We start from the raw sequence: 12,670 nt of genomic DNA on the forward strand, positions 1-12,670 counted from the left end.
GTGTGGGAAGAGGTGGGACTCTGCTTCCAGGCGATACCTATGCATTTTAGTTTGCTTGGGCTGAATTTACAAATACCGCAGGCTGGGTGGCTTCGACAAAGAAGTTTTTCTCTCAAGTCTGGAAGCTGGAAGTCTGAGATCAAGGTGTCAGAAGGGTTGGGGAATTCCCTGGCAGTCCAGTGGTTAGGACTCTTCGCTTCCACTGCAGGGGGCACGAATTCGATCCCTGATCAGGAACTACGATCCCACATGCCACGTGGCATGGCCAAAAAAAAAAAAGGTGTCAGCAGGGTTGATTTCTTCTGAGGTCCCTCTCCTTGGCTCGAAGATGGCAACCTTCTCCCTGTATCCTAACGTGGTCTTTTCTCTGTACATGCCTGTGTCCTAATTTCTTCTTCTTAATTGAGTTAGGACCCATCCCAATGACCTCATTTTAAGTAAATTACACCTTTTAAAGCCCTATCTCCAAATACAGTCACATTCTGAGGTACTGGGGGTTAAGATTTCAACATGTGAATTTTAGGAGATCTAATTCGGATCATAAGACTGTTTGGATACTCATGCTTCCTCATCTCTCTACCATATTCTGAGCAGACTGGGTATTTTGCAGCCAAGACATCAATCACAGTAGTCCCATTTCTCAGAAGCCACATGAATGACTTACAAAGCTGACGATTTTCTGCTGAAAGCCAGAAGACCTAAGGAGAGAAAGATTTTGACTACAAAATAAAGATCTCAGTTTTCTAAGCTCTTATGTGACATAAATATGAATTGAGAAAATACCCCAAACTAGAATCATAATAACAGGAATAATAGTGACCCTCACAGGGGACCAGAGGATGTCCTGACTGTGACGATGACATCCAGTGGTCAGATAACAGGATGTGATGACATTCTGAGTGTGACCTCGGGGGCTACAGGTTAGAGGACAGGATGTGAGGATGTCCTGGGTGTGACCAAGGTGTATGAATGTCCCCTCCCTCCTGTCACAGCCCAGGTCTGAATGTCCCTCCTCCTGTCACAACCCAGGGTCTGAGTGTCCCTCCTCCTGTCACAACCCAGGGTCTGAGTGTTCCCTCCCTCCCGTCACAGCCCAGGGTCTGAGTGTCCCCTCCCTTCTGTCACAGCCCATTGCCTTTCGACAATATTGAAGGTGACCTAAGGTCCAGAAATCCCCTCACCCTCTGTGTCTGGGAAATGGCTTCCTGAAAAGACCCCTCCCCACAAAGACTCTGCTGAGACTCAGGAGCCCCCCTTTCCTGACCAGGCCACACAGACCCAGTCCCTCCCCGGGCTCATCAGCCAGGAGCTGACCCGCTCCTTCCCAGGATCTGTGAGAACAAGGGCTGGTGACCCACGCGTCCCCCTCCTCCCCGGCCCGAACTGCAGCCGCCGGGTCAGAAGCCCTGCTCAGGGCACCTCCTGAGTCTCCTGAGTCAGGGCCCTTGATCCACGTGCCGTCAGGCCACCTTTTGTGCCAACCCCTCGCCTGGGCCTTTATACTTGTGTTTATTTACTCCTCTCCACGGAGAAACCGCCTTTGCCCCAACTCTCCAGATGCTTCCAGACCTTGTCTCTTTTCCTCCAGATTATCAGTCTCAGAGTTACCTGTCACCACTCACAGTCCCTGCAGAGCCCAGAGATTTCTCCTTGAAGGAAAGGTTCTGGAGAAATCGGAGGGTTAAATAAGGAGTGCAGCCATTTCACCTGCTGCTGATGCCCAAGAGGGTGAAGAGAATGAGTGTTTTGTTAACGCAAGTTATTGTGCCCGACACACAGTGAGGTCAAACAAACTGAAACATTGGAGTTTGGAGCAGAGAAAGGTTTATTGCAAGGCCATGCAAGGAGTCGAGGCAGCTCACGTCCCCCAAAGCCTCAAGCTCCCGGGAGGGTTTGGCGAAGCATTTTTAAAGCCCAGGGGGTGGGGTGGGGTGGGGTCGGGTTGCAGGGTGTGTGGTCAGCTTGTGCACAGTTCTCTGATTGGCTGATGGTGAGGTAGCAGGGCGGCGCCACAGGGCTAACATTATCAGTCCTTAGGCTCCAGATAGCCTGGGGCTACGTGCTCATGGTCATCAAGTAGTTCTTCCACCTGGTGGGAGGTGGGGGGGGCGGGTTTCACATCTGTGAAACAACTCAGGAAATGTGCATCAAATACTATTATCTAAGGACTTCAGAGAGGAACTAAAGCAGAGGATACGGCGGAAGGCCTGTCCCGGGAAGGCCCCATAGCGTCCTCTCCGTTACATTTTCTCGCTAGAATTTTAAAATCCTCCAAGTAGTAGATCATTTGGGAGCATCCTGTGTCTTCCTGTTCATTCTAAGAGAATGTCCCTCTTGAATTTTAAGGGGGGGGAAATTCTTTATCTCATAAATATGCGGAGTGGGAGATCCACTTATAAAATATTATCAAGGTCACTGCAAAGGTTTCCAAAAAACCAGGACACAGCGCCCGGTGCTCAGACACTGGCTAAGAGGTTCCCCGCCTCAGGCACGTCGGACGGCGGTGCAGTCACGACCCTCCTCCCACACGTGGGCCTCTTCAACCGGGCCCAGATTAGCCAATGGCAGGCAGCTGGCTACATTTGCGAACCAGAGAAAACTCCTCAGCAGCCTGGGACCACCCCTGGGCGTGGCCTAAGGAGCCTGGTCCAAGCCAAAAGCTCCTCTACGGAGCAACGCGCGGCGTCAGGAGCTCCTCAGGTCCGGCGTGTGGCAGGAAACTGTGAGTCGAAAGGAGAAGTGTTTGGGGGGGCTGGGGGGAGCTTTCTGCTGAAAATAACTTCTGCTTCCACTCCTGCCGCCGACTTGGTGTTTGGTCTCCAACAAGCCCCTTTCCCCCTTGGCCTGGGTTTTCTTACCTGTGGAGAAATGCGTTAGATGCCGGCTTATTGAGTTTCCTCTGAGTTTGAGGTGCTCCTGCGAGACCCCCCCCCCCAGCCCCACGGCCCCTCCTTCCCACTCAGGCACCTATTGGTTTGGGGTTCTCAGTTGATGCAATTTTAATAGGTTTCCATCATTTCCTGAGGGAAAAATGGGAGGGAGGGTGGTTTGTTGCAGAGACGGATCTCACTGCACCTGGGAAGGCGGGACACTCATTTCCCCTTTAGCTCTAATGATAACCCTCCACTTTCATCAGCAGGTGAGTGAATGTGGCTTCTTCCCAATCATGGTACAAAATGTATAATTTCTCCTAATGAAATTTGATTTTAATGAGAGACTAGATCATAGGAGAGTAATTATTTAGATGGTATGCACGTGCCAGGTTAATTTTAAATCAGCTTTTAGATCAGTCTATCTAAGTTATTCAATTAAGTGTTTTCGACTAGCGATTTCAATAGTTGTATTAGCACAATGCCTGGCAATGTAATTGCTTTTTAGATCCTGATCATTGTGACATCAAAGTCAGTGCCTGGGCTCTTTCTCTGGGCTGGTTTAAGTGTGTGTGTGAGAGTAGAGTGTGTGAGAGTGTGCACACGCTGGGGGAAGGCTCTTTCTCCTGATTTCTCCCCCCTACATTAGGACTTGTTTATTTCATATTTAGTAGTTTGTATCTGCTACTCCCCAACTCCTAATTTATCCTTCCCCTCCCTTTCCCCTTTGGCAACTGTAAGTTTGTTCTCTATGTTTGTGAGTCTGTTTCTTTTTTGTAAGTTCCTTGTGCCATATTTTAAATTCCACATATAAGTGATATCATATGGTATTTGTTTTTCTCTTTCAGACTTACTTCACTTAGTATGATAATCTTTAGGTCCATCCATGTTGCTGCAAATGGCATTATTTCATTCTTTTTTATGACTGATATTCCATAGTAGATATATACCACATCTTTATCCATTCCTCTGTTGATGGACATTTAGGTTGCTTGCATGACTTGCCTTTTGTAACTAGTGCTGCTATGAACTTTGGGGTACATGTATCTTTTCAAATTAGAGTTTTCTCTGGATCTATGGGGTTGGCAGAACCCCAAGGACGTGCAGAGAGGAGGGGTTCATTACCGGGCTCCTCTGACTCTCCGGCCCAAATTGCCTCGCCTCGTAGAGGGGATATAGGTCTGCCTTCAGCACCTGATGGGGCACTTCTAGCCTGGCCAGGTGGCCCACTGGCCGGACAGCCTAACAGGCTTTCTGCGGTCTGACTGCCCTTTGTTTCTCTAGAGGCAGAACTCTAGACCCAGAAATACCTGGCTTGACTCTTGGGCTTGGAGTTTTCAAGCTGCAGGCCTGCGTGGGTTTGGGCATCTGGAAAATGGTGCTGGGGGTCGTGAATACGGAGCATGTAAAAACCGTGGTGTTTTGGTGCGCAGGCTGTGCTCATCCCTGTGCCCGTTCTCTTGAGAGTTCTCCGCAAACTTCCTTCTCCCTTGCCGTCTGAGCCTCTTTCTCCTGTCCCTGTTAGCACAAGTTCATGTGCCTGATGCACAGTGAGGCCAAACAAACCGAAACGGAGTTTGGAGCAGAGAAGGGTGTATTGTAGGGCTGTGCAAGGAGACGTGGCTCATGCCCCCCAAAACCCCGAGGTCCCCGAAGAGTTTCAGCAAAGCATTTTTTTTTGTTTTGTTTTTGTTTTTATTGCGGTACGCGGGTCTCTCACCGTTGTGGCCTCTCCCGTTGCGGAGCTACAGGCTCCGGACGCGCAGGCTCAGCGGCCATGGCTCACGGGCCCAGCGGCTCCGCGGCATGTGGGATCTTCCCAGACCGGGGCACGAACCCGCGTTCCCTGCATCGGCAGGCGGACTCTCAACCACTGCGCCACCAGGGAATCCCTCAGCAAAGCATTTTTAAAAGCCAGGTGAGGGAGGGGTGGATCAAATGGTATGTGATCAGCTTGTGCACAGTTCTCTGGCTGATGGTGAGGTAGCAGGGTGGTGTCACAGGGGTTAACATTATCAAGCCTTAGGCTCCCGGTGGCCTGGGGCTATGTGCTCATGGTCATCAAGTAGTTCTTCCACCTGGTGGTGGTGGGCGGGGCCGGGGGGGTCAGATCTGCAAAACAACTCAGGAAATGTGCATTAAATACTATCATCTAAGGACTTCAGAGAGGAGCTAAAGCAGAGGATACGGGGGAAGGCCTGTCTCAGAAAGGCCCCATAGGGTCCTACATCCCCACACTCCTCCCCTCAGCAGAAGGTTCTCACTTATCCGTCTGTTGAACAATCACTGATAGCCTCTATGCCAAAAGCTATGTTAGGCCCTGGAATCAACAGGAAGTTCCAGTTTTTGAACTCCTCCAGCTTTTGCAGGATTGAGGGGCAGGCGTGGCATAAATCAGGGTTAGGTGACAATAAAGCCTGGGAAATTGATATAAACAAAGCCTGTGATTGTGCCGTAAAGCACGGTCAGGTGCTGTAAAGCAGCGCCAGGTGATGTAAACCAGGGTCGGATGACGCAAAACCCGGGAAATTGATGTAAACAAAGCCTGAGGGTTGTGCCGTAAAGCAGGGTCACCGGCCATAAACGTTGGGTAATTGACGTAAAAGAAGCCTTGGGGAAGTGCCGTAAATCACAGGTGAGGAAATGCCTGGCACCTGACCAAGCTGGGCTCTTGCTGCAAACCCGGGCACGTGATGTATGAATTGGGATATATGAATACTCCAATTATAACCCAAATCCAAAACTTTACATAATGTTTAGTGCATAGTTTATGAGGATTAAATACATCATTTATGTCAGACGTTACACTTGAGGGATCAGATTTCTTGAATAGATACCTGCACAGGCCTTTTGTCCAAGTCCAGAGACCAGTATTCATTAGGAAGAAGTTCAGTGGCAGAGAAGAAAGGACACTGGGAATTAGGATATTTGTGTCCTGATCTTGGCACTGCCCCTGGGAAATTGGCATCAATCTTGTGTCTCTGTTTCTTAAGCTGTTAAACAAGGCAATTGGACTACATCTGTATTACTCAGGGTGCTCTAAAAACCGTCTTTGTAACAGCGCTTCTGGGGTCAGGAAAGTTGTTTAAAAAAAAAAAAAAAACCTGCTTACTCCATAGGGTTTTCAAGCTATAATATTAGAATTCCCTGGACGTCCAGTGGTTAGGACTCTGCTCTCACTGCCAAGGGCCCGGGTTCAGTCTCTGGTCAGGGAACTAAAATCCCACAAGCCGCGATTGGTGGCAAAAAAAACAAACCAACGCCCCCCCCAAAGTATAATATTAAAGTTTATATAGATAATATCTAAGAGATATATCATAGTATATCATGTACATGACGTAAGAATTTTAACATGATAAATATTAAGGTTTATCTATAGTACTTATTATATATTGTGATATGCATTCTATTAATATTGTAAAATGTATAAAACTGCATTTTAGCAACCACGAGGCTCTGAGGAGTCTGTGGGGTCAGAAAAACAACAACGAGCCATAGATAGTGTTGACTACAGACCCTCTCTTCTGAGAAAGCTGTTAGCATCACATAGGCCACCTGGAGGATACTGGATTTGATGAGTGTAATATCCTCTCTACCTCCAACATGCTATGGATATCTTTAGAAAGATCTGGCTTTGGTGAAATGCAACAATGGCTTATCTTTCAGGAGGCTGAGGTGCTTTGTCTTTTTATCTCAAACTGTGCAAACAGTGAGGAGACCTGGAATGTTCAGAGTACACAGTGACGATAGTGAGGCTGGTGAGCCTCCTTTTGTTTTCTTCGTAGACAACAGCGGCACCGTCGATAGCATCTTCTTTGGCTGTTAGGAAGACTGCATCAATTCAGGTGTAATCTGCCCTTTCCAATCTTATTTTGACTCTTTGATTTGACGAGGGTGTTGTAATGCGAAGTTTTGTGTTAAAATAGAGAACACATTTAAGTCTTCGGAGGGAGTAGTGGCTCCCTTTCTCCACTTCTCAGCTCCTGGTCCCTGCGGAGAGGATCCGTGCCTCCAGCTGGGCAGTGCTGTCCCCACAATGACGTCCCTTCTTGAGTTGGGGATTTGCTCCCTGTGTTGCGCTTGGGGCAGGTCCGCTCTGGGAGGTGGCTCCTCCCACACCCTCACAGGAGTGGGAGTTTCACATCCAATCACGGCGCAGGAGTGTTTCGGCAAGTGCCAGGGGACTGGCAGACAGGCGGAGCTGCAGCCGGAAACTCTCCGAAGTCAGCTGTCTTGGTGAGTACCGCCTGCCTGTCTCAGTTCAGAGGCTCGAGATGGGGCGGTGGTGAGGGGTGGTCCGCGCTCCCCTCGGGTCCAGACTCCTCCTTCCTTCCTGGGACCCAGGGGCTGGAGGGGCAGCAGGAGAGCATGGAGGGCGGCGTGGGGGGTGGGGGCCGGGGGGAAGCGTCCGCTCGCAGGCTCCGGTGTTCCCAGCGTAGAGGGTAGGAGACCCGCTGGGTCAGAGCCGCTGAGCCGGCAGGAGCCCCTGGACAGTGGCTCACAGGGGGCGTTGACAAGCCCACTGTCTGCTGGGCCGCTAACCTAGTCGGTAGGACAGGTCTGGGTCAGGCAGGAACTGGTTGGCTGAGGCCTCCTTTCCTGTCCTTATGCTGCGGGGACAGGGCCATCCAATCTGGGCAGGTGGGTGTGGGTGAGCATCTGGGGAGCCCACTGAACGTTCAGGGGGTCTGATGAGTACTTGATTGGCCCAGTGAGCATCTTGGGAGCCCGCTGAGTTTGGGGAGACTGGTGAACATTTGGGGGGCCCAGTGAGTGTGCAGGAGGCCTGGTGACCATTCGGGGAGACAGCTGAGTGTTCGAGGGCCCGCAGAGTATTCTGGGGGCCTGGAGATTGGGGAGCCCACTGAGCATTCAGGGGCCTGGTGAGCATTTAGGGGCCTGGTGAGCATTTGGGGAGCCCGCTGAGCATTCCGGGGTCCTGGTGAGCATTTGGGGAGCCCACTGAGCACTTGGGGAGACTGGTGAGCATTCAGGGGGCTGGTGAGCATTTGGGGGGCCTGGCGAGCATTTGGGGAGCCCGCTGAGCATTTGGGGGGCCTGGAGAGCACTTGGGGAGCCCGCTGAGCATTCCAGGGGGCCTGGTGAGCATTTAGGGGGCCTGGCGAGCATTTGGGGAGCCCGCTGAGCGTCCGGGGGCCCAGGTGAGGAGGACAATGGGAACTCCAGTGGGTTCGCCAGCAGTGAGCATGCCCATCCATTCCTTTACCTGAGAGCTATTTCCTGAGTGTCTACTCTGTGCCAGCCACCACCTGCAGGTGAGCGTGGTCACAGAAGGAGCCTTCCTGCCATGGTCACAGGTTGGCGGCTCAGATGTCTCACCTGGCCATCCAGGAGGGTCAGCGGGACTGGGCCCTTAGCTCATCTTGCACCCGCTGCATTTTGTGAAAGTGTCTCCTTGTGCCCACCTGAGTCCCGTGTTGACTGTGGAGGCAAAGGGTGGAGTGGATCCAGCTGAGGAAGTGCTGGGTGGGGAAGGCATCGGGGTGTGCGGGGGGCACCTGGCCTACTCCCAGGGGTGCTGTCCCAGGGCTCGAGGTTGGGGCTGCACCTGGGGAGGGGGGATCGCCTGGCCGGTTCTGGGATTGCGCTACTGCTGAATCTGTACTTGGAAACCAGAGAGCTGGGGTCTGCGGTCGAGGGAGAGGGTGGGTAACTCACACCTGTGCACCTGGGAGGAGGTGAGTGCCTGGCAGGTGCAGGATTGGTGTCCACGGGGATGGGACGATTTTCTTCCCACCATGGACAAACCCATGACCTTCTCAGGCGGGGGCAAATGGGAGGATGAGGGACTTGTTACAAAGTGACCCAGATCCTGATGAAACTGGGGGATGTGGGACAGGAAGGAACATGACACTCAGTGCTCAAGTGACCTGAATTATGGGGAGAGGCCTGGGGACATGGGGACAGGAGTTGGCAAGACACCCTGAGTGTCATGTGACTTGTGTTTGGGGAGAGGTCTCCTCTGTGATGGGGATGCAGACACACACCTACAGGTGTCCCCACAGTGGTGACACAGACACACTAACAGGTGCCCTACATGATGGGGGACATACATCCACAGGCGCCTCTGCACCACCCACGCCTGGGGCCTGCAATAAGTGTTTTGCTTTATGTCATCCTTGCAGTCCCTTTAGGCCTATAAAATAAAATCAAGTCTGGGTTAGAAAGGAGACTTTCATTTCAAAAGAATTATTGCGAGGAGGAAGGGGGACTATAACAAGGGGATGAGAGTGTGCTAGTAGGGGGAGGGACTATTACAACAGAGGGGGACCATTGTAGAGAGGGCCTATTACAATAGAGGCAGCACTATTTCTGTAGAGAGGGAACTCTTACCATAGAGGGGGGACTATTACAATAGAGGACGACTGTTGCTGTTGAGAGGGAGCTATTATAGTACAGGCGAGACTGTTAAAATAGAGGGAGGTCTATCACTGTAGAGGGGGGACTATTACTGTACAGAGGCTACTATTATAGACGAGGACTATTACTGCAGAGGGGGGACTATGATAATAGAGCAGCATTGTAACTAGAGGGGGGACTGTTACTAGAGAGTGGAGTCTATAACAATAGAGGAGCACTGTTACTGTAGAGGGGGGATATAACAATAGGGGAGGACTGTTGCTGTAGAGGGGGGACTATGACTACAGAGAGAATTCCTGACAAGGTCTGGAAGCATCTGGAGAGTTGGGGCAAAGGCGGTTTCTCCGTGGAGAGGAGTAAATAAACACAAGTATAAAGGCCCAGGCGAGGGGTTGGCACAAAAGGTGGCCTGACGGCACGTGGATCAAGGGCCCTGACTCAGGAGACTCAGGAGGTGCCCTGAGCAGGGCTTCTGACCCGGCGGCTGCAGTTCGGGCCGGGGAGGAGGGGGACGCGTGGGTCACCAGCCCTTGTTCTCACAGATCCTGGGAAGGAGCGGGTCAGCTCCTGGCTGATGAGCCCGGGGAGGGACTGGGTCTGTGTGGCCTGGTCAGGAAAGGGGGGCTCCTGAGTCTCAGCAGAGTCTTTGTGGGGAGGGGTCTTTTCAGGAAGCCATTTCCCAGACACAGAGGGTGAGGGGATTTCTGGACCTTTAGGTCACCTTCAACATTGTCGAAAGGCAATGGGCTGTGACAGAAGGGAGGGGACACTCAGACCCTGGGCTGTGACGGGAGGGAGGGGACACACAGACCCTGGGCTGTGACGGGAGGGAGGGACACTCAGACCCTGGGCTGTGACAGGTGGAGGGACACTCAGACCCTGGGCTGTGACAGGTGGAGGGACACTCAGACCTGAGCTGTGACAGGACGGGGGGACATTCCACAAACCATTTACTCTGGACCCAGCATGAAACCATAGTGTGATGTGCATCACAGGTGGCGTCGGGGCAGAACCGATGAGAGGCTGCAGAGGCAGAAGAGTCTCACCCTTCGTGCAGCTGTCCCAGATAAACAATCACTGTTGTCTTGATAATGGAGGCAGTTTTGTGTTTGGAGCCAGGCCCCACTGGACTCCGGCCTCTCCTCCCAGGAGCAGGGAGACGGGGTTTCCTCCTCCATCACATTTCAGACACACGCCCACGTCTGCAGGAAACATTCTGAGCTGTGGTAGTGTCAGAGGTGGGTTCTGCCTTTAAAAGATGTGCACACGCCTCAAAGAGACAGAGAAGGAATTCCCACACTTTCTAAAGTAAATGTCCTACAAAAGCAGAAGAAGGGAGTCTTCCTTTATTCTCTAGGGAAATTAAGCCCCGTGGTTTGGATTTGGATTTGCTGTACACTGCCTACTGTGCGTCCCGGGTGGGCTGTGTAGGAACCGAGTTCCTCAGCCTTCTTTGCAAGTTCATCTGCACTGTAGCTGGATGTTTTTTGTTCTGTCTCAATGTAGATGAGGCCCCAGGAATTATTTCACTCGGTTGAGGATTAAAATTGCAAAGCAATGTGTGAGTACTCTAGTGGAACAATTACCACCACCGTCCCTGCTTCTGGAACAGCTGCCACTAATATTAGTCACAGGCACATCATCAGGTGTGTGTACCTGAGGATGCAGAGCAGGTGGGTGGGCCTAGGGGAGGTACGAGGTAGGTACAGGGAAGGGGTGATCTTTCCGTTTTCAAGGCCACGTTTTTGATGAATTTTCCTGGAGCAACACTGGATCCTATAAATAGAAATGTCTGTGTGCTTCTGTGGTACAGGGGTCATCTTAAAAGGTGGGGGTTCTTGTGACTGTACCTGGGAGTGACATTTGTTCGTTTACTCAACATATTCATGTTTGGGGTCAAGGAGCGCGTGTGAGGGCCTGCAATGCAGGTGTCGGGTGAGCTCCTGTTGGGAGTGACTCTGGAATTTCTCTCGGGGAGGAGCTGGGGTCCCTGTGAACGCCCTGCTGGGTTACCACCAGTTCCTTCCTTCCTTCCTTTTCTTCACTCAGGCATGAGTGAGGCTGAGGTCTGCTGGGGTGACCCTTTCTCCTGTGGTGACAGTGCCCGGACGCAGACGTCCTGAAGCAACAGCATCCTTGTCTGGTTCTCAAGTGAGGGTGTCCGGCTTCACCACGGCCATAATCACGGACCTGCTGGTCGGACACAATGTTTTCCTCCTCTTCCGTCTCGTAGGAGCTCTGCCCACTGCTCTTGCTGACATCTGAATGTGCAAAGTGGCCGTGTTTATCCAGTTTGGCAAGTTGTGGAATTGAGGTGAAAATCTGGAAAATCCATACCCCTGGACACCTAGGTTTTGGGTGTGAGTCCAGCCAATGTTTCAGGGTCTGAGTTCTGCCAGGAGGTGGTGACAGGGTCATGCGCAAGGATGTACTGGCCAATGGTCAGGACCCTGCTCTCCAGGGAAAGAAGAGCCAGCATGCCTGCACAGTTTATGATCTAAGATGATGTGAAGGACAGTGGTACACAGATAACAAAGATGATGCTGTGCTGATATCATGTGATAACAGATAGCACACAATCCTGGTTCTCAAGGGCTCCCCCAAAAGGTGCATATATGGGCCCATACGTTTATTAGCTAAATTGACACCCAGGATGTAGCGAACAATTAACAAAAAATACTAGTGGACAGGACTTTGGTGTAAATTCCAGAGAGACCAGGGCTTCACGGGATGCTTTTGTGGATTTTTGCCTGGCTCCTGTTCCCCCACCACCCGTGCTCCCCTAGTCGACACATGAGAGCAGTTCTGGTATTGCTTGGAATTTTCTTGTAATTAAGGAGTAAGACTACGAACTCCACGTGTGTAGAACCTCACTCCTTCCTCCATGACGTCAGCAGCCTCTGCTGAATCGCGTACTGGGTTTCGGATGCAGAAGAGTCTTCTCTCGGTCTTTGCAATGCAACACCACAGACACACCCCTGCACATCCGGTCTGCAGGAGTCACACTTCTCCCATCACTTTCTAAGTCTAGACCATCAACAAAACAATCACCCAAGGCTGGGTGGTGGCATCTGCCGTTTCTGTGGTGTAGATATTCCCACGGTGGCCAGTTTTGAGTTTCCGATGTGATGTTCGTGAACGCGCAGCCGGGAAGAACCCCAGAGAGAGTTTCCACCGCACACACTCTGGGTGGGAGAGGGTAAGAGTGAGCAGAGATGGTAGTAAATGCAGTACGATAACCAGTGAGGTCTACAGTAATGGTAGTGAGTTTTGAGAATTCGCTGCCTTTATTCTGAATATAGTTTTCAGTGTAAGGCCGTAAGTTAACTGCTAACGCTGGCTGTGGTTAACAGTGGCTCACGCCATTTCTGAAGTTTCCAAGATGGCTTTCACGATGGATGGCAGCCCGCTCCAGCGCC

At 51.5% G+C, this 12,670-nt stretch overlaps 1 long non-coding RNA gene across 2 annotated transcripts in view; it reads left to right on the forward strand.

Moving 5' to 3' along the window:
- Positions 1-2,647: 2,647 nt before the first annotated feature.
- The window catches only part of LOC113627107 (uncharacterized), a 49,332-nt gene continuing 39,309 nt past the window's right edge, over positions 2,648-12,670 (forward strand). Inside the window, exon 1 of one of the 2 annotated variants that reach the window (XR_003435432.1) lies at positions 2,648-2,722. This is a non-coding gene — a long non-coding RNA (uncharacterized LOC113627107). Of the gene's footprint in view, positions 2,723-4,969; positions 7,107-12,670 lie in introns of those variants that run through there. The other variant, XR_003435433.1, reaches the window with a different exon arrangement.

The sequence above is a fragment of the Aethalodelphis obliquidens genome, unplaced genomic scaffold (genome assembly GCF_003676395.1).
Source record: "Aethalodelphis obliquidens isolate GAN/ISIS:26980383/991018 unplaced genomic scaffold, ASM367639v1 scaffold20, whole genome shotgun sequence".
Lineage (NCBI taxonomy): Eukaryota > Metazoa > Chordata > Mammalia > Artiodactyla > Delphinidae > Aethalodelphis > Aethalodelphis obliquidens.